We start from the raw sequence: 5,693 nt of genomic DNA on the forward strand, positions 1-5,693 counted from the left end.
GGGAAAATGATCTTTCTCCTGACTTGCTTCAGGACGTCAGCAACATTCCTGATTAGTTTATGGTCTTAATAATTTCATGTCCTATTGGACACAACACAATGTCATTTTGTTTCTTGCATTTAAAGAAGTGAGGTTCTGTCAGAACAAGTCAAGCACGGAATCCATGCCTTGTCAAATCTAAATATATACATAAATTAAAATGGACCGAAGTATCTCCTTTCATCTCACACAGTACTGTCATAAAGTTCCTTACCAGTTGATTAATATGTGCATTCAGTATTACTGCCATCTTGTGGCCAGAGTCAGCTATTGTCACTATTTTTAATCTCATAGTATTTTCTCATAGGAAATCAGAAGAATTTATTGATCTCTGAGAAAATTAATTTTGGTAAAAAAAAAAAAAAAAATGAAAAAAATAGCTCGAATAAATGAAATTAGCTTAATTATAGATATCCAAGGACAAGGCAAATGAAATATATATGGTTGAAATTGTACTATAAACTGTAAAACTTTGTTATTTTGACTGTGGAGTTTAGGGTTAGCTTTTTTTTCCCCGGTGGCTTGCACATGCATATTCTGGAGAAACCACTTAAGTTTGCCAGTAAACTGTCAGGAGACCAGCAGGCAAGCTACGGCTGGCTCAACTTTCACTGCTCTGAGATCAGTTATGACCTGTGCTTCCTATAAAAACCCAGCTGGCAGGTAGAAATTGAATTAGTGATGGTAAATTTGATTCTTTTTACTGAATCGAGTTTTAATGAGTCACTCACCAAAGTGAATCGGGTTTTTTGAGTCATTTGAGTCACTGAGTCAGTTGACCAGAGAGTGCAAAAAATGTACATTTTCACTCAAACTTAATTTGTTTCTCTTTTAATGTAAATCCTACTGCTAAGATGAGTGATTCTTAAAGAAAACAACTATTTTATATAGCAAAAAAGAGCAAAAGAATTTCTAAAGGGAACATTTCTTTTGTTTATTTTTATTTTATTAGTATTTTCCTTACATGCGTCAAATATATATTTTCTCATCTAAATGTCCACTGAGCTGTGAGCCAGGGGGCGGTAGTGCGCCTTAACATTGGTTGCCAACCAAGAAGAAAAAGAAGTAGCTGCGAGCCAGGAGGGAGGGGGTGAGTGAGTGAGTGATTCGTTCGCTCTATGATTCAGCAGATGAAGGGAGGGGGTTAGTGAGTCCTGAGTGATTTGCTTCCCCTACGATTCAGCGCAGGAAGGGAGGGGGTGAGTAGCTCAAATGTGCTGTTAGCATGTTAGCAATCCTTTCTGGCATCGTTGTATTTTTACTCAGTTGTATATAGCATTTGTATTCTATTTTTATCTTACTGTATATTTTATTCTATTTTATTCTGCTGTATATAGTATTTTATTTTATTCTATTCTGTACAGTTGTGTACTGTATTTATTCTTATCTTATTTTATTCTAATTTTTCCTTCACAACTTTTGCACTGTCCACTTCCTGCTGTGACAAAACAAATTTCCCACGTGTGGGACTAATAAAGGTTATCTTATCTTATCTTATCTTAGCAGAGCGATGCTACTGTGAACCGAGGAGCTATTGTCTTGATGTGAGCTTCTACTCAGGGTTTTTTCTTCCAGTTCAGAGCAGAAATGTTTATGTTATGTTGTGTTTTTGGATGTTGTGTTTTTCTTCACAATTTGAATTATAAGCTAGATATATTTCTACTAATGAAATTAGTTTGCTAACAGCAACAGGGATGAGTCAGTGAGTCAGTTGCGCTTGTGAATCATGATTCACGAGTCAGTAAAGTGATTCTCGAGTATTGAACGATTCGTTCATGATTCGCGCATCACTAAATTGAATGAATGCGATACATTTGGCGAGCTGCTTTGCCAATACTTGACATTTATTTTTAATTAATAAACATAGCACAAACGATAAAAAAGTAGATTTTTTTTCTTTGTTGTGGCAATGCATCTTGTCATAAATCATATACCATTGGAAAGCATGTTTATTTCTCCTTAATCTGTGTTGATGCATACTCAATCACCCTGGTAAGAAAATCCCAAAAAAGTTTATTCAGTTAATCTGGACAGCTTTTAACTTTTAGCGACTGAAAATGCTACGTTTAGACAAAAACAATCAACTTTTTTGGTATTCCCCTTAAACAGTGGCACAATTTCACACTAGCCTATTCCACATAAATCTTTTTTTATGTATTTGCTCAATGTTTTATCTTTATTATTTTGTAAATTATTATGTTTGTTGTTGTTATTGCTTGTGTACAGTGTCCTTGAGTGTTTTGAAAGGCACTTTCTTAAATAAAATGTATTATTATTATTATTATTATTATTATTATAATTATTATTATGATTAATTTTAATGAAATGTATTTGCACAGTGAGCAGGAGAGTTGAGTATGTCTCAGTTTGCCTTTTTGTAACAGTGACTGCATGCAACTGACTAGAAACTGAAAATATTTTACTATTTCAGGTTCACGAATATGGTAATAAACTAAAATTTCTGTCAAAAGTTTTAATGACTAATTTTTAAAACCCTTTTTGAATTTTTGAGTTGGTGAATGAATTGCCGTGACAACAAATGGTCCTTTTATGTTGTTTGATCTAAACTGTAAACAAATATACTCATAATTTGTCATGGGACTCGGTCTGTGATCCAGTATTTGTGTTTCAGGTTTGAGTCAATCTTCTTTTATTTTATTTTTTTGCTTATGTTATAGCTTTAGTCTTTAGATTTCTGTCTCTCTGATTCCTGTTTCATGTTCTTCATGCCTCAGTTTTCCATGTCCCCTCTCTGTCTTTTCAGTCAGTCATGTCTCCTTTCTCGGTGTCTAGTCCATGTCTCTGTGCTTGTTCCTTTTTTACTTTGCTGGTTTTGTGGCCAGGATGGTAGCCAAGTTGCTGATGATTTAATGATGATTAAAAATCTATGAATAATATAAAAACATATTACAGTTAAATTCAACTGGTATAGCAGAATCGATTGAAGACAATATGCAAGTACCCCAAGCCGACTTTTTAGATGGCCAGTCTAAAATGTTAAAATGTGTTTTTAAGAAATAAATATAGATTTTTTTTTTAAAAAGAGAGATAAAAAGACAAATAATACGGTTAACCTTGATTCTCTGAGTGAGAGACAATCTCTCCACTCCGTTACATATTCCATATTACGGTGGCCCCTAGAGACAAAACACGTACAAACTCCAAAACACATACAAACTCCAAAACACATACAAACTCCAAAACACTTGCAAACTCCAAAACACTTGCAAACTCCAAAACACATACAAACTCCAAAACACTTGCAAACTCCAAAACACTTGCAAACTCCAAAACACAACGGAAGTGCTCCAGAACGCTAGGGGCAGTGTTGAGCTTTTGTTACCTAGTAACTACACAAGCCATGAAGTACCAATGACCGGATTTGGGCTGTAGGCCGCATTTTAAGGCCGATTACTTCACAGCGACACGCTGTACCAATTCAAAGTCTGCTCCAAATGCGGCCCTTAATTTCCCTGAATTTTAAGGAAGGGTCGGTGTAGCCTTCATGGCCGAACATACCCCAGATTTCATAGCGCGGTGGTGGTGTGGATAATTTTGCCGAAAAAAAAAAACAGCGGAAGCGGAGCAGCCGAAGAGTAAACTTTCAGAAGTAAGTACTGAATATTATGTCAGTTATTTATGCGCAAATGTTTTTATAATGAAGACCATTAAAACATTACTATTGGCCACATGTCGGGAAAGTTATGTGACATTAGCTTGGTTTTAAAGCCTTTACTTAAAAATATTCCCCGTTCAATAGTCGACCTTAGTCTTACAGAGAATGTGAGGATTTCATGGATAATTAAAGTCAGTCATATATCCACAAACACAACAAGATGAAAGTTCGTGATGCTGCTCGGTTTGCAGTCCTGAATATGAGGGTACAAGCAGGATTCACTGCACTGTTAATGTTAGCTATGTTATATTGCTGCCTCTGTTCGGTGGTGTCGAGCCAAACGGACTTTAACGCGTGTTTGAACGAGCTGACGGTTCACTCGTTAAGATGAAAGAAAGATGCTTTAATCACAGGAGTCACACATGTGTCCACTGCACCATCTGGGAACTCTTCTTGTTTAGCACTCGTAATAACACAAACACTAAATCCTCCTTCTCTTGTGCTGTTTTGTAGCAGTGTATACACCTGAGACTGTCACCTGTCTGTCTGTCCTGCACTCTCTCTCTGTTTCTTTCTCTCTGATTGTGGAATAAAAGTATGAACATGTATTTATAAGTTACACTTGTGTTTGAATCCTGCAGCTTATCACACATTTGATTTCCATGTGTGACAACTGCAAGTGTCCAGAGTGAGGACAGACTGAGGCACCCACTGCTGCACATCACCTGTGAGGCTTTGCACCCCTGATGATCCACCAGGACAAACTCAGCAGTGTGTGAGGAAGAGGAGGAGGAAGAACCAGCAGCAGCTGACAGATGGAGAGAATAGACAGACTGTTCCCTGTTTGTGAAGGACTGCTAGGAAAGTTTAACATAACTAATTGTCTGTCCTGAATCAGTCTTATTAGGTAATGTTCAAATAATATTATCATTCCAGTGTTTTCAGTGTGGGAGAAAGTACTCAGGGCCTTCAAGTTACACACTATGAAAGGCAGCAACAAGTTTAATATTCAGAAACCTAAAGTATGTATCAGCAGCAGAATGGAGCTAAAAATAAATGTTTGTTTCAGTTCTATGAAGCTTTGAGTATTTTGGATTAGTAGCACTGCTGTGTTTGTTGCATCATGTTGCTGTAATTGTTTATATGCTTTATATATTGTGAGCTAAGTTGATCTATAGTGTTACATCATATTCTATAAGGATGTTATGTGTTTGTATACTTTCTGCCCAGTTTGACCCATTTAGCAGAAGTCAGCCTGTTTAAGGCTCTGATATCTATTCTGTATGACTTAAAGCAGTTATGACATGGTCTGATTTTCTCACCCAATAAAGGAATATTTCATATATCAGTCTACTCTTCATTTTATAAGAAACAGTTATCACAGCTCATACATTTTCTTTTTATAAATATATGTAAGCAATGAGCCAAATTTAGTGATGCCAACATACTAACAACATTTGTCTCTTGTATATGATACACCTATATATATATGCACTGTCAAAGATACTTGTCTTTGAGTGAAGATTTAAGGTGATAAGACATAAATAACTGCAACTTGAATCTGTAAGCTCAGTATTTAACACAGAGTTCATGTTAACTGCCGTAATAGCTAATAATGATCAATATAATAACTATAATATTGGCCATATTATATTTACATTAGTGATATGACTAGTCTCATGAACAACATTAGCAAATTGTTATTTACTAACTAATCTTAAATGACTGTTCAGTACAGAAATGAAGCCCAAAAATCATGTTTTACTGTCCTGTGGTCTCAGCCTCAGATACTTATCAAATCACACAAAGCTCATGTAGAAACAAACAAACAAATGAACAAAATGTGTTCTTCATTTCTGTCAAACAAAGTTGTATGACACGTTTCCAGCGGTTAGTATCATGGTTGCTAGGCAACCTGGGAAGCGTGACGGTCATTGGTACTTCATGCCTTGTGTAGTTACTAGGTAACAAAAGCTCAACACTGCCCCTAGCGTCCTGGAGCACTTCCGTTGTGTTTTGGAGTTTGCAAGTGTTTTGG

This window comes from Oreochromis niloticus, linkage group LG3, assembly GCF_001858045.2.
Source record: "Oreochromis niloticus isolate F11D_XX linkage group LG3, O_niloticus_UMD_NMBU, whole genome shotgun sequence".
Lineage (NCBI taxonomy): Eukaryota > Metazoa > Chordata > Actinopteri > Cichliformes > Cichlidae > Oreochromis > Oreochromis niloticus.